General features: G+C 46.7%; 1 protein-coding gene across 1 annotated transcript in view; it reads left to right on the top strand.

The window, feature by feature from the left end:
• The window catches only part of LOC138580238 (solute carrier family 25 member 36-A-like), a 132,989-nt gene that overhangs the window by 60,639 nt on the left and 55,820 nt on the right, over window positions 1-16,530 (top strand). The window lies entirely within an intron of this gene.

The raw sequence follows: 16,530 nt of genomic DNA, 5'->3' as shown, positions 1-16,530 counted from the left end.
TCTGAACATTCAGGTCGCAGATTTCCACCCATGAGATAGCTCATGGGGTCATTGCAACTGATGCACAAGATCTGTCTGTAACCTTCAGGCCACACGTTTTAATCCCAGCAAGATAGCTACGTGGGTTAAGGTACTCACTAGAGCGAGATGATATAACCTGATAGTCACATATACCCATCCCAGTACATTTGTGTAGTGAGTTAAAGCAGAGGTTTGCCTGTGACCTGCCAGTCACAGGTCCGAACAAGGGCTATGCTGACACAGCAACTGACCACCCAAAGGCTGACTAAACGAGTGCCGAGTTTGCTGAGTGATAGCTCTGTTACACATGTTGCAACAGGGTCTGGACTCTGCAGAGGGAATATTGGATTTTATGTATCTGCTATCATTGATAAAACTGGCCCATTCCCGGCCTGGAGTAGAGCCATGCAAGACATGGGCGGCATGCGTGACAGAACAGGGCTTTGCGCTCATGGGGGGGCCTTGCAGCCCTTCACCACCACAAGAGCTAATATGAGAAGGATGCCTTGGTAGCATGCTGGTGAAATACACCAGTGTCATGGACCACGGAAAAGGCTCACTGGTGTAACCATTGATTGGGACATATCCCCTGATAAGTCAAAATGCTTAGGTGATTAGAACGATGATGGGCGCTTTTGCATCTGAAGGCCCCCACATTCCTCAATTCACAACCCCTATCTGAGCCTTCCCTCAAGACAAAGTGAATTGCACAATAACCACCCCCCCAAACAGAGTTAGTTTTTCCCCATGATGTCTGCTAGTTTCACATCATTTTAGAAATTCAAATGTTTTTAATAACAAGCTGCGTGTCTGTACCCAACACCGACTATAAGCTGGTGACCGTATCACCGCGTTTGTGTTGCTGTGTGACGTTAAGTTTTAAACTACGAGTTGCCAAACTAGTTTTTAGGCTCACGTTACAAGGGATCGAAATAACGATTTGATGAGCAGGTGCTGACAGCAGCCCTTGGGTCTTGGGTGTTGTATATCACCAATTAAGTTGGAGCTATTTCTTCGGAGCAAGTAGAGAGTGCATGGCCTGGCACAAATCTGACTTCCACGTGGCATGCAAAGTATAACTCAAGTATAACTCGTTCTTCAATATAAATGACCTATTATGTTTTAAATTATCCCAGGTGCGCCAAACTGCCCCTTTATTCACATTTTTTGTATTTGTATTTGTTTATTATTTATGTGGCGCACCAAACCCTGAGGTAGCTGGGTGCTGGAAAACTTAGGGGTTACATACATAATAGGCAGGCAATTTACAATCAAGTGTGGGACATTCCCACACAGCCTTAACCGGTTGGCCTGGGGAGTCAAGCAGAAGATACATAGCTCCCCGCTCTCTGCAATGTTGACTGACCCCTGTATTACCTTGAATTCATATACTTGTAGTCTACTATTCAGGATTGGAAAAATAGAACTCCAATCATGCTCTTTTTTTTATAAACATATTTTGGGAGGGATTTGTGTATTTTTCACGTTTGCTTATTTTATGATGTGTGCACTTTTCACATCCTCTGTATTGCAGAGTATTCTTTAAACCCTGCGTAGCAAAATATCAACACATATCTTTATCACTGAGAGCGAGAAAATATATGGTCAAGTGCCGCTTACAGTGTGTGACCCTAGGCAAACCATTTCTTCTTGCTGTATTGACTTTGAGACTCCCTAAAAGTAATTTAGTTCAGTGTGTGCTATAAATAAAAACCTCCGCTCTTGTTTAATAGTCATTAGTGTTGCTTTGTACATGCATCAATAGTGAGCATGATATATTGCTGCGTAATTTCTCTCTTGGCAGCTGCATACAATGTAACTTCCAATGATACCTCCAAGTAATTGAGGCCTCGTAAATTAATTGCTTAATTAATCTTTTGTAACATGCTGATTACCAGACACCAGTCTCTAAGTATGGGACCCGGATTCGAACCTGCGTTGCTCTAATTGTTTTGCTTCCAAGACAAACGTGTTGCCCCTGAGCTATGCTTGTGTCCTGAGAGCTGTTAATATCACGGTGTCCCGCTCTGCCCTAGTGATAGAAGTGTACCAGAAAAGTAGTGGAACTGTGACCCCGGGGCAGGGGACAGAATAGGCAGGAAGGGAGCAATGTGCAACACATTTCTCAAGAGGTGCAGCCATGCTGGTTGACAGCCAATTGAGTTGCAACAGATTTCAGTTTAGCTGCAACTGATATCCAGTGGTAAAGTAGCGAAGTGTGCTTTAACTTCACAAAGTACTGTTGCAGAATGGCGGAAATCAGGGGCGTTGCTAGGGGGGGGGCTCAGGGGGCTATAGCCCCTGATCTTTTGGTTGTAGCCCCGGATAGAATCTCGGGAGCTACAGCCAAAAGACTAGCTAGCCCCCAGACCCGACAGCTCTGGCATCAGCCTAGCCCCGGGTCTTTTCCAGACCTAGCAACTCCCCTGGTGGAAATGGTTGCAAAAAGTAGTTATCTGTTAACAGTAAAAAATAAAAGTGGTGGAACACCGCTCCCGACTGTTCCCGCTCACTTCGAACAGTTAACTCTGCCCACCTCTGCTCTGTAATTGGGGCATCCTTGGTCTCCTGCATCAGATTCTATCAATAGAGTGGGCAGCTGGCATGATCATAAGGACACGTAATGCTGTGCGGGAGACAGCAGAATGCTGATGGACCTGCAGCAGGTGGCAGGATCCTGTGATGCCAGTGCCCCACGATGCCATGCAGTGTGGGAACTGCCTGTGGCACATGTCACATTGTGCAAGTAGAATGCAAATCATCAGCACCCGCAAGAATTATGTTGCAAAATGTTGTGGGGGGTACGTTGTCCAAAAGGGAGGACACAGGAAGGCAGGTATTAACCAGTGGGTGGAATGAAAAGGTCTCGAATGGCATTCTAACATATACACAGCTCAAACAAATAACACAACTGTGAAACTGTCATGCATACAGGGCCCTCATCTGTTAGATTTCTCTCCAGGTTCTCTTCTGGGATTTCCGTGGCCCATTGCTGTAAATGACTTGCAGGCCCCCTAATTGTCCGTTTGTCAGAAGTGACATCACAGGAAATGACATTGCAAGAAGCTTCCGCATTCTGTGATGCTCCTGGGCATCATGGACAGTGCAATTAAAAGAAGTTGCCATGAGAAAAATCACTTTACCATGTGAAATATAAAAACGGCTACTGTTATTATAAATAGAGAAGCTCTCTAGTGTAGTCATTCATGTGGGAGGCTTTTTAAAATTGCAAACGCTGCAAACTGAATCCCTTCCAGAGGCTCCAGAATTATGTAAGATAAGACACCGTGAGGTTAAAAGATGTTCCCAGTATCACACACTTTGGTTAAGTGGTGAAATCAGGATTTAGGCCCAACCTGCGGTTTAAGTACTTCTCAGTTTTATTTCATACCATTAATTATTTGTTACGGTTTGGGTTTTAAGGACTTCAATCATTCGTTTTTTGGGTGTGATGAAATGACTACTGCTCTGCAGGACTACATGGTTGCGTAGTGGCTAAATCGCCTACTGAGTCTCACATTACTACCATTAAGAAGGCAGTGATCCCAATCATAAAGGTGAAACAGGCTCTGCCCAACAGGTATGTGTCCTTTGCCTCTTTTGGTAGCGTGGATCGAAGGCAGGCTATTTCTTCAGAAGATGTATGAGCTGATACAATCAATGAAACCAACAAAATAAAAATTAAAAACCGAATTAAAAACACTAAAGATCCAACTCTGTAAGAAAAACGCAGAGTATGCCGACTGTTGAAGAGAAAGGGCATTCTGGGCTGATAAGCAGCAGTGTTCAGGCAAGAGATTTTAATGTTCATGGATATGCTCTCCACAAGGTAAAGAAGGGACACTAAAAAGACACTATGGTCCCTTAAAGTGGACTAAGGGGTCTGTTCACAATTCCTGTTAGTTTGTGTCTTGGTTGCTCTCAAGCCGAGCTTCCAGACACTTTTACTGCGAACACTCTGATGTCAAGATAGTCGAGTTGTGCGGTCCCACTGGTGAGTTGGCTTAAATCGGTTTGGTATGGGGGCTCCCGTTGTGTTGAGCCGGTGTTTGAGATGACTGAGTCAATGGCTTCCAATGTTGCAAGGTGGTGCTCTAATCAGGGGTGAAATAATGCTTCTGTTAGGTCGCGTCAGCATTCGAGTTGGGCTACTCGATGGCTTCCAACAGGTTGTGTTGGGACTCCAATTCGTTGCTTTTATGGAGATAAGCCAGTGATTGGGCCACAACGAGGTGGCCTGCTTCAATGGATTAAGCTGGCCTCTGGATTCCTTGAAATGCAGGAAAGCAGTTCAAAGATGTGTAGAGTGCTAGAATCCGCAGTCCAGGGCTTGTAGTGGTACAAAGTGCCTTTAGCATGGTCGAGCTGGCTCAAAGGTGTCCCGAGGCAATGAAAAAGGGTTCCAGCTGCTTCTGAACTTCTTGATTGTTGGGAATCGAAATCCCAATCACGGGTCTCCATTGTCTGGCACCTGCAGGGGGTCCCGGTTCCAGTGCACAGGCGGAAGAGAGGCTTTGGTCCACAGCAGAGTCACCCCAGAATTTCTCTAGGGGTTGTTAGGAGTAGACCTTGCCTCTGCGATGGATGCCTTCTGTCATCACCTCTGTGGCAGAGGACTCCAGAATAGGCTGTAGTCACAACAGAGATCCACTGAATCCCTTTTTTTTTGTGAAAGTGAAATGATGAATCAACTGAGTAGAATATCCCCTCCTTATAAAAAATAAAATGTCCAAGGCAGTTGTGCTGCAATGGGTCAAATCAAGGCTTTTGTAACAGCTTTCCTTTCCGTTCTGACATCATACACATAGTGCCCTATCCGAAGGAAATGGGGAGGATGGGAAGTTGTAGAGAAATGTGAGGCAATAAAGGATGTGGTAACACTGTGTGAGACTACACAACACTTGTCTACTTGGTATTAGGTAACCTACCTTTTGGTTTAGGGCTGTACTACACAAGTTGGTAGTGTGACTGAGCAGCCTTTCCCAAGAGGGGTAATTGTGAGCTGTAGAGCTGTAGCAATGAAATTCGCAAATACAAGTAGCCAAGTAACACTTGTAGTCAAGGTTTCAGTTATAAATATTTATTTATTTAATTTCCATTTTTTAATTAGCACTCTTTAAAAAGGGCAATATATGTAACAATGAAATGTACTTTAAAATACTTTTCAAGAATCGGCATAAGTTTAGTAGATACTGTTTAGTGCTGCTTTTTACACACTTCCTACACCCGCAGGTGATTTCATTCACAAGGACAGCAATGGCATTTATATATCACTAGTACACTTTGCAGATTTTGAGGTTGCAGAAAGGAAAGGTTAAAGGAAAGAAAAGGTTAAACAGGTTCTCAGGGCATTTGAGTATACTTAAATTTTCCAATGAAGTCTAGACAAAGCTTTCCCCAGCAATAACAGTCTAACAACAAGTTATCACCTCTGAGGGACAGCGAATGTATCAAAGTCAATGGACTAGAAGAGTCTGCAGTGAGCCAGGACAGTCAAAGTCAATTGGAACACAGTCTGTGGAGCTGAGGCACTTCGTAGCTACTAAAAGTCTTGCACAAAGTTAGAGCTTTGTAGAAATCACTTGTAGGGTTACAAGCTGTTACACTTGTGAAAGCAGAGTTGAAATCAACTCTAACAAAAGTACCCGCTGTAACTCTGAGTAGATCAAAGCTTAAGATACTGAGGTAAGTACCCCAAGTCTGAACAGTACCTCTAGTTTGATTAAGCCAGCTGGATTCTGTCCTGTTGCAGTGATGCAGATCCTGGGTTCCTGAGCCTCAGTCGTGGGGACAAGAAGGGGGAAGATGGAGGACGTCTGGAGGACTCCTGCGGCAGCAATTTGAAGGTCGTCGGCAGCTACAGGCTCCTTTCGGATCAGCGGCACTTCGCGGTTTCAGCTTGCTGTAAACACCACCAGTGCGGGTCTTGGATAACCGTTGGGCTTCCTTCACTCCTTCAGTCCTGCACTCTGGTGAGGGGACTCGAGCTCTGCTCGTCCGTTTTCTGGAGGGTCCTTATGAGACTCTTGGAGCTTCTGTTCGGATTGCAGACATTGCACTCGACTACGGATTTCTCGACCCCTGGCACTCGGTTCCTGCAGCAGCAAAGAAGTACAGCCAGTTGGGGGAGATGGTCCGGTGGAATTTATCTCAGGGTTAGTTCGTCCCACTAACCCAAGGGAAGAAGTCGTCCCTTCTGGAGCTTTTCTTGTCGATCAGAAAAAGGAATTTCAGCACAGCAGCAGGGCTTCACCAGGCAATTCAAAGGTCCAGGAGGATGCAGCAAGCTTTGTTCATGGTTTTTTTGTCGGGTGTTCTTCCCAGTGGTCGACTCTGCCTCTAGTCCCAAAACCCCACCCTTTAAGCAGGTTTCTTCCATTCATGCACAGCCTAGGCCGTCACTCAAAGAGCAGCCAGACAGCCAATCAGGACTAGTTGTGTTCAGGGACTCCGAGAGACAAGGGACAGGGGGGTTTTGGGAACCTCCCTCACTTCCTGCCCTTCCAGACACACTACAGTCAGAGGCGGGTTTCAGGACTGAAGACCACCAAAGACAAAATGAACAAAGGGTTCACACCTGGCTTGGCTCACAGAGTAAAACCCAAGAAATACCTCACAAACAGAAAATGGCAAAAAAAGAAGACCTTAGCCATTTTGACAAAATGGTCACCCATGGGTGCAGCTGACGGTTCAGCCTGCGGTAGAAAAGCACAATGGTAAGAAAATAAAACCACTGCCACCAGCCATTTAAAGTAGCGAGGGTAACATAAAAAATGTTCCATGAGAATGTAGGATAAGGAGCTTCTAGGTAACCCCCCCACCCCGTTACGCCACATAAAATGGTGTGTGCTGGACCTACAAAGAGAAAAGGTAAGTAATGTCAATTTCACTTTACTATTCTTGGCAACAGTAGTTGTCACAAGAAAAGGTATTTAAACCTTATGAGAAATCTAAAGGATTTCTCTGTGACACTGCACTGAAGGTGCTGTGAGTCACCATACAAAATGTAGATGCTTATGGAGTTTGTCAGACTCCAAAAACAGAGGAAACATATAATCCAAATTAGGTCAAAATACATGAGAGAGTGATAAAAAGGTCTCGCTCACTCAGGGTTAAAATGAAAAAGTACTAAAGTCCAGCAAAAAAGTTGAAGGGGATTAGCACAGAAATGAGAATTATCCCGAACAAGAACCCTAGCAGAAACCAAGATGGTGGAACTTTTTTCTCAAGCCCACCTATGTTCTTGGACTACTCTAAGTTTGCCCCCCATGTCTGCCTACTTCAAAGGGACTCCTCTGGCCACCTTGGCGTGAGATTGTCTTTGTAATGACAGTGCTGCCTTTTACAAGTAGATTCCAGGGGAATCTTCTGGAGAGGGTTCTGTGCACTGCTAGGAATATGTTGCCTTTCATTGAGTAGGGTCAAAAGGTAGATTCCTGGCCATTGTCCCACATGACTTTTGTGGAGAAAACCAGGTCCGATACCTCATACACATCCCCATCATAGCTGACCCTTGCTCGCCAAGCTGACACTAGTATGATATCAAATTGTTGTGGCTGTATAATATTGTTACCCTAGTAGCCACCATGTCATAGCCAGGCATGGCTTACATGTATAGTTTCACGTGCCACCATGATTACTAGGAGACCCCGTTATTATAATTAGAATCAGAGGGGCAGACAGGGGTGCAGACTTCTGCCTGCTATAACTTTGTGTTCTAGCAGCTTTCAGGAATGCACATTTGACCTTTGCACTGCCTTGCTGCCAATGCAGAGCTGGTGCTGGGGGTGCCAGGAGACAAAGGCTCATGGTTGCACTATAATTATGGCATGGGACATTTATGAAAGTGGGGTCTGATTATTAGACTTCCCATTCAGAAACATAATTACCTGCATTGTTTTATTAATTGAAAATCCAAAAAGGATTGGTCTATCCTGCCCTTGCCAGATGGCATTCTGTTGCCTTGAGATGCCTTGAAAAGTACACAAGTTACATAGCAATCTGACCTGACAGTATGAATATAGTTATAGTGACATGTTTAGCCAATGGAGTAGTGTTGGAGCTTTATTTTCCCTATCCTAAATGGAAGATTACATTAGCAATATGCAAAATAAAGTGAGCCTAAACAATTGTCCTTGGGTTTTAAAACAGCATTATGAAGTCTAAAAGACACAGTAACATAAGACGCAATATATCCTGGCACCAGCTTGAGGCATTATTTCAACGTTATGCTCTGTCCCAAATGGCCATTCAATGCTGTCGCTGGCCCTCCAGTTGCTCCTTTTTCTGATGCTTACTGACACAAAAGGGACCTCATGGGAGATGCAGCGCTGCTCAGACCTTGAAATATTGCTTAAAAACCAAGCACTGGCAGGGCTTCGAACAGCTGATCTGCAGCTGAGCCGCAACATTGGGACTTTCCCCCGCCCCGGCGGACAGCCTATGTGTGGGACACAGGGTACAGCCCTGTAATTTGGGGAAAGTCCCACAAAATACCGAAACCTTGCCTGCCCTAGTCCTGCCTAGCAGAGCGGGTCAAGTTATTGCAGACTTTGTGGTGTGATACACCTTTTTAGGTCTATGGTTTCCAAGCTTAAAATGGCAGGACGTAGCAGGGTGAGACGGTGCTCGTATGAGACTGGACTTCACAGAAGAAAACAGGTCCTTTGGGTGTCCCTGGTGAAAAATGGAGATAAGAAATTGGAGTGACGGGCGGTCACCGCAAAAAGAGAATGCCCGGGCAGAAAGCAGACCCACTTCTGAGGTAGCGTTTCTGACCTCTGAGGCAACCCGTGGAATGTGGACGGGCTGACCTGGCAAGGCTGCAGCAGAATTATGGCAGGAGCTGCTTGCTGGGGACACTGCAGCACCTCTGGGTCAAGAAGGGGGCTGCCAGTGCCTAGGTTTCCTGAGGTCACCGGGAGCATGAGTTGTTTGTTTGTTTTGTTTGTTTATTTGTAATGCGCACCAGACCCGGAGGTATCAGGGCGCAGGAAGATCAACAAGAATACTGTCAACTTAGAGTTACATAGGTTACACACATAGGTTACATGAGTAATATATAACAATTTACATTGCAGAATACAATATGGCATATCTAGAAAAAGGTGGGTGCATACACCAGTTTAGGTTACATAGGTAATATAAACAGTTTACCGCTGATAATACAATAAGGCGTATGTACAAAACGTGGAGAAGGAGAAGCAAGTGGAATTACGGTAAATGATTCAACATCTAAAGCTTTATGAAATCTGTGTACGGTTAGGAATGGCAGATGACGTAGTGAAAGATAAGTCAACGTGTTCGTCCTAGACACGTAGGAAATCTCGAACTAGAGCCGTTTGGAATGTAAAGTCTAGAGGTCTTTATTTTTGAGCCATTTGATGATGATGTGTCTAAAGTTCAAGAAGGTTTGATCTGCCCTCAGGGGGGAAGGGAGGGAGTTCCATATTTGCGCTGCTTTGACCGGGAAGTTACTCCCTCCAGCCTTTGTCAGTCTAAACCTAGGTACAACTAGACAGTTAGTGTTGAGGGACCTAATGGGTTGGCTAGATGTTTTTCTGTTGATCCTTTCCACAGGGTATCAAGGGGCAGCGTTATTTAGGCATGTATACGTCAATGAAGCAGTTTTGAGTAGGATTTTGTCATTAGTTGATAGCCAATTGTTTTGTCTTCTGAACTCTGAGATATGCTCTTTCCTAGCAATGCATGGTGGCTTGGGCCCCGAGAAGCCACTTACTAAGGTGCACTGGATGTGTTTGGACGATCAGAAAGGCACGCAAGGGACATCTCTGGGCAGTTTATCCCCCTAGCGACAGATGCAGGCACAAAGATACAGGAAGGGAAGGGAATAGAGGAGGAATGAAAAGAAAGTGAAATGAAGAGGGGGTGGAAACAAAGGACGAGAGTAGTGGGAAAAAGAGATGGGTAGGGGGAAGGAAAGGGAAGAAAAGTTAGAAGGGAAAGAAAAAGATATTGTGGGGAAGCAAATGGACCCCCCCAAGTAAAAGGCTTGGGGAGCGCAGAGTAGATTTGCCATTTTGTTCTCTGAAAGTAGCAGAACCAAAATATTTGCGTAATTTGAGTGGTGGAAAGTACTCTCATTAAGGCGGCAGTGAAGTTGTGCTCTGAACAGAGCAATTCTACCTATGGTTCGGTTTGGTGACATCCTTTTGACGATCCTAACTCTTATAGTTTCCCATGGACAAGAGATGTTCTCGTCTGACCTTCTTTAGCACTGAAACACCAGACTTGCCTCAACACCTCTGCCATTAGAATACATCCATGCGTGGTGCGTTTATACATGCCTTGAGCTCAGATGCAGCTTATCTTTGCTGTCGCTGTGTCCGATCTTCTGTGGGGAAGCAAAGCCAGCTATCTTGGTAGGTTATTCTAGGCATTATGGACGGGCTACCCTCGGGTCAAGCCAAGTGCAATCGACAGGTTGTCCTAGAACATCTTCCAGGTGGGACAGACATGCTACCAGGAACTAGGATAATAGGATTTTCTAAACACAATCGGCTGGTAAAGGGCGGTGGGGTCAGAGCTGTAGGATGGGTGTCACACAAGGAGGACCTGCAACACTGCCACGCATGGTAAAATGACCCCAAACCCTAAACAGCATTCAGTCAATACCTACCTGGGAGTGCCATAGAGCTGGACAATATTATGATTTGTAAACCTACTTGTGTATGTTAGGGCTGGGAGGATGGCTCAGGGGCAACGCATTTGTCCTGGAAACAAGACAACACAGAGCATATGAGATCGGGACTAGTGTACAACAGGGAGCCTGTCGCCTGGGTTGGACAGTCTTTTCTTACCCATTGTGCAGCTGGCTAGTAGCGGCACCAGTACAGTTATGATAGGTTATTTATAACGCGCTTAATACCCAGAGGTTTCTAAGCGCGGACCCGGGGATCAAGCCTGTGGTGCTCAGTGTCGTCTTGCTTCCAAGGCGAGCACGTTACCCCTGAGCTATCCTCCCGAGACATAAAGCAGTTAGAAGCAGGAGCGAGGGCTGTGACTTCCCGGAGTTACTTGAAGCATACATGCCAGCTGTCCCGATTTGGGGCGAGAGACTCCTGATTTATTAATTAAAAATGATGCTATTTTTTACTTTCTCCTGCCTAAAATATGCCCAACCCCAATTCAAACCAATGAAATGATTCCATTCTCCCGATTTCTGTTAAAAAGTCTACCTCCCAGCTGTGGCAACATGTTGGCATGTATGCCTTTAGGGCACAGACGTTCGCTTCAGTCAGCACTTCTTGCCAGGCCCTGTCTAAGGTCAAGCTGCTAAACACACCCATTTCGCCCTTCCCAATCTTTGCCGTCAGTACTAATAGCTTGCTGCAAGGTCTTTGGACTTTGGAAGGGCGGGAACTATCCAACGTGGCAGGACAGGAGACTTCCCTTAACCGCTGGAGATCTCGCTCTACCCTCGTCTTCAAATGTCCATGGAGCGCAGTACATAAAAACGTGATGGTGGGCGCCCCCTAGCGTTCATGTTTTTAAGAACACCTACTTTATCTATGCAGTACGTTTCAGGAGAAGTTCATTTTTTCCATTCTGCCCGTTCCCCCCTCATTTAACACTTATACTTTGGTGTTTACCTCTATCTCCAAGTTTGCCAGTATTTCAAATCTTAGAACTCTATCACTCTCACACTTCATATAGTAATCCGTGCTTTAAGTGAGTCTAAGAATCAAGGGGGGGGGGCTTAGTTAGGGTGTGTTAAATACGAGTGGCTCGATTACGCCCACCCGTACTTAAACCCCCCACCTAACTAGAGCTCCCCGCTAGCCATTGGGCTGGCGGTTGCCCCATTGGAGCCAAGCAGGACAGCTGGGCCCACTGGTATTATACCATTGGTGCGTACTAACCCTCCTATTGGTTCGAAATCACAGGCTTCGAGTCCTGCTGGCAGGCTGCCTGTGAGGGGTTGGAGCCTATGGGGGTATGATTCTAGGTCTCCCAAGCTCTTCTTTTGTTTCTTAAAGAGAGTAGCTAACACCGAGCAGGCAGCCCTTTCATTCAAGGAGTCCTCTGGTTAAAGGGCTGCCTGTGGGGTTCATTGTACCCATAGACAGCCTTTAACCATGCAGCTCCTTGAGCTGGGTCATCTCCCTTTTCCTAATCACAAGCGCAACACCTGCAGGCAGCCCTTCAACCATCCGCAGCTCTTTGGCTGCTGGGGGTGGGCATATCTGGGGCTAGTGCGGGGGGGTCTGCAGGGCCCTGGAGTCTTTTTTTGTAGGGTCCCGGCTCAGTCAAAGCCCTGACAGTAAAGCTACATCGCCTAAGTCCCCCACAGCGGTCACAACTTCTGTCATTATAGAACCCTACCTTTTGTAAAGTGCTATTAAGTTGCATATGTGCTGACGCTGCTCTATTCAAAATCACATATCGTCTATTAGTCAAATTATTATTCTGTTCAATTCTATCCTCAACTCTGCAATCTGTAACAGGGTCTTTTTCTGTTAGACGTATCCTAGTATTTCTGTTGCGATTCCAGTGGTTCCTTCTAATAAAATGTCTAATTTCTCTCTCACTTAAAGGGATTTCAAATGTATCTCTTCTCTCTAGGTCGCTCATTTGGCTGCTAATTCATTTCCCATCATGCCAGAGTGGCTCAGTATACATGCCAGTCAAATTTCTTTCCCTTCTTCCAGACTCCTACTGACATTGCAGACTCCCATGACATTATTTTCAGGAGTGTATATTTCTTAGCGCCGCTTCCACTATACATTTCCTCCAAGGAGCTTAATGAATCTGAAAAATGGCTGACGCTGTAGCGCCAAGACATTGTGCCTGCTCACATTCACCCGCCTCCTCATCCGGAGCCCTGAGGAATGCCTTCCAAGGTGCCTGATGTCCACTGCGGCCCCCATGCTGCCTGGCCCTCCCCTGCCTCCTTCCAGGATGTTGCCTGCAGCTCCCGTGATTTATCACGTGATATGACAGGAAGTGATTCCTTCCACCACACTCTACTGCTGAAGCGTCAAGACACTGTGCCTGCTCTCATTCACCTGCCTCCAGGGCTGTAAGTGGGCCGACGCCAGCCAAGGCCAGGCCTCGACAGTCTCCAGAAAGGGCTTCCGAGTCGGGGACCTACCCGTGGCCCACTCCCGACTAGCCCCAGCTAGCCGACACCTCAGGCAGCCAGTGTAAGAGGCTGCCCGTTTACATGAGCTGCCTACAGGTGTCAGTACTTCGGTTTAGAAAAAAGAAAAGGCGACCAAAGTACTGACACCTTCAAGCAGCTCGAGTACGCGTGCAGTGCTGGCTGCCTGATGTGTATGTACTTGAAACAACAGGAGGAGGGCTGGACTGCTCAGCTCTCCTTTTGTTGCGAGTAACTAGTCATCAACATGACTAGTTACTCGCAACAAAGGGAGAGACTGGGCCCTCCAGCCCTCCTACTGTTTCAAATAGTAGACACCAGCAGCAGGCAGGCCTTTCATTCAAGCAGCCTGTGGTTCAAGCGGGCTCCTTGAAGGAAAGGACTGCCTGCTGCTTGCGAGCTGGGCACACTGGTGTCACATCCTTTGGTGCACCCATAGCGGGGAGATCCCCATTGGACACCCCCACCTCCTGTAGCCAGTATAACATACACACATGATGAAATAACCACAGACAACTTTTGTAAGGTTTTTTGGAATATAGAAGGTCACAGGTTTATTTGGAGCAAACAATAAACTTGGGACGGTCCCAGCCACATATTACATACAGTCAGGTAAGGGTGAACTGTGTCACCATGTTTTGCCACTGGCACAAGCTGGCAATGCTCCTGGTTACTCCCAGGAGAACACTTGTTACTACCAGTAGGACACTGTCCCATATATGCCACTGGCACAAGCTGACAACGCTTCTGGTTACTCCCAGGAAAAACAGGTTACTACCAGTAGGACACTGCCCCATATATGCCACTGGCACAAGCTGACAACGCTTCTGGTTACTACCAGGAGAACACCGGTTACTACCAGTAGGACACTTATGGGCACTGATAAGGAGGTTGCTGGCCTAGAGCCCTAAGGAAGTCAGTGTCCGTCGAAGGATTTGGCTCGAGCCCGGCCAATCCTGAGCCGCTGCCGCCGAAGCTGCAGCGTGAACGTCCCTCATTGGCTAGGACCGCCCCGATACTCCGCCACGCTTTGGGGGTGGCTTTCGCTGCCCACAATGCCCCCATACCTTTGCTCCTTTTGTTCTAACTCTGCCCTACCACCTTTACTCATACCTTAAACCTTTCCTCTAATTCATCCCAACTTCCATGGCAACCAGTCCCGAGACTGCTGTCTCCTAAAGTTGTACCAACCTTCCGCCTAGGTGACACTTGGAGATCAGTGTGGGCCACAGAAGTGCCCATGCTCCACTTCTGAGTCCAAAGATCACTTTGTTATTAACCCCCCATACTAGGGGGAGGGGGGGGTGCTCTGACTGGAGCCATACTGGGCCCACCCCTTTAACCTGATTTCACTCGGTTGCCTCTGGAGATCCGTGCGGGCACGATAGGTGCGCCTGTGCCATCCTCCGGTGTTACCGTTTGCATGTACCTTGTGGCAGTGTCACCAGCTTGTCCACCTTACGTGGTCATAGTGCAGTGTTGCCGGCAGGACATTCAGGTTGTACTTCATCACACTTTACTTATCATTGTCTGTAATATCAGTGCATGAATGCCACATCCAAGTCTTACCATAGCCTGCACTGCATGGGTCCAACCTGTGCTCCAATTAGGCAGAAAAAGATAAAAGTTAGCTGAATGCCTGAAGCTGGTGCCATATTGGCCACTTGCGGCACCGCCAGCGCTCGAGGGACATCACACCTCCCAAAAGATGCTGCGCACCTATGGTGCAGGAAGCATGCAAACATCTGCAGTTAACCAGCATTGCACATTAACCTACTGACCACCTGGCATGTTGTGACTACTGGGTCCCTGTCAGTAGATAAAGCATGCCAGCAGCCCGGGCTGTATGATTCAAAGCCGTGCAGGAATTACCACTGCTCTGCAGTGACCAAAACACTTTTCAAATCATAAATTTGTTCGGCAAGTAGTGTGTCAACTACGGTATGCAACTCCCTTTATGAACCCCTAATACCATCTTTGTTTATTTCCACCAGCTGACAAGTAAGGCGACCAGCCTGCCTTAACGACATTGCTCAGGCATAACAACTGGCAGCTCGGTGGCCAGCCAAAATGAAATCGAAAACCCATTGAATTTACAAAAACCCTTAAGAGGACGCTGCACCTAAAATGGTGTCCTAGGCGACAGAGCTGCTGCCTGGTCCCTTTCAACCTTACAGAACCATCGCCTCATGACCAAATACAAAACAAATTGACAGCAACTGCCGGACAAGGTTGTGAACCTCGGTGCTGCACCAAGTGTTCCTGGAACTCTGTGCCGCACCATCAAAAACTGTGGCTGCAAGCCCCCAAAATAAATTCATATTTTTTCATTCATATAGCGCTACAAACCCTCATTGACCAGTGTGTGGTGCCCATTTTTATGACCTAGGAAGGATGAAAAGGCCGACTTTACATTCCAAAATCCACTTCCATCTCTTTTGAAAGCCGAGGCTCTGGCAGCAAGTAAAAACAAAGGAAGGAAAGGTAAGCCAACGTGCCACAGCCATGCCCATGCGGCATCCTTTAAGTAGCCACCCTACAGTAATACGAGTTAAAGCCACACCGATCGATGAAGCATTACAAGGAGACTGGGGAACCACAGCGGCAACAGGGTAAACTTATGCCCGCCCGAAAGAAGGCCATTACCTTGTCTGGGAGGGGTTGGGGGGGTCATAGTTAGCAATACCGCGTAATCCTGACCGTACAAGGAAATTACGCTGAAATATCAGACATTGCCCGCATAACTGTAGTATGTTGCCCGCGGAAAGCCACACGGACCCCAGCCCTACGTGCTTAGGATGTAAAATTGCCATGTCTTGTCAATGGCATACTTCCAATTTTTGTTCCTTATCTACCAGAAACCAAACGTGTGGCCCGTCGTCCCAAATCACTAAAGTAAAATTGTAAGCCCAAAGCAAGGCAGCCATGACATACGGGGGCGGTTTTTAGTCCCTGAAACGTATTTCAGCCTTTTAGGCCTGCAACAGTATTATCACACAAAAAGTTCTCTGACCTTCAACCTTGAACAGGACCTTAGAAACACTCCCATGGCAGACCCAGAAAGAGGCACAGTGTCACTTGCTGTGTGGCTCAACGAACATACAGAAACCCATATACCTTAATTGCGCGCTGTACTTTAATAGCCTTGTCATTAGTGGGAGCCTGTTCAGCCAGGGTCATAAACCATCAGTCTGTGATGCCCCGTAAATACAACCATTCCGAAAAATGTAATAATAATTTTGCATTTTATATAGCGCTACTAACCCTCAGGTATCCGAGCGCTGCTTATTATTACCCACGGTGTGTGGTGCTCATTTATCGAGCTCGGAAGGGTGAAAGGCTGAGTTTGGCCCTGCAGGGATCCGAACCTGCATTAGCAAGCTCCG

The sequence above is a fragment of the Ambystoma mexicanum genome, chromosome 3p (assembly GCF_040938575.1).
Source record: "Ambystoma mexicanum isolate Mex_15411 chromosome 3p, UKY_AmexF1_1, whole genome shotgun sequence".
Taxonomy (NCBI): Eukaryota; Metazoa; Chordata; class Amphibia; order Caudata; family Ambystomatidae; genus Ambystoma; species Ambystoma mexicanum.
The sequence above is the reverse complement of the archived record's forward strand: the minus strand, read 5'-3'. Positions and strand labels throughout refer to the sequence as shown.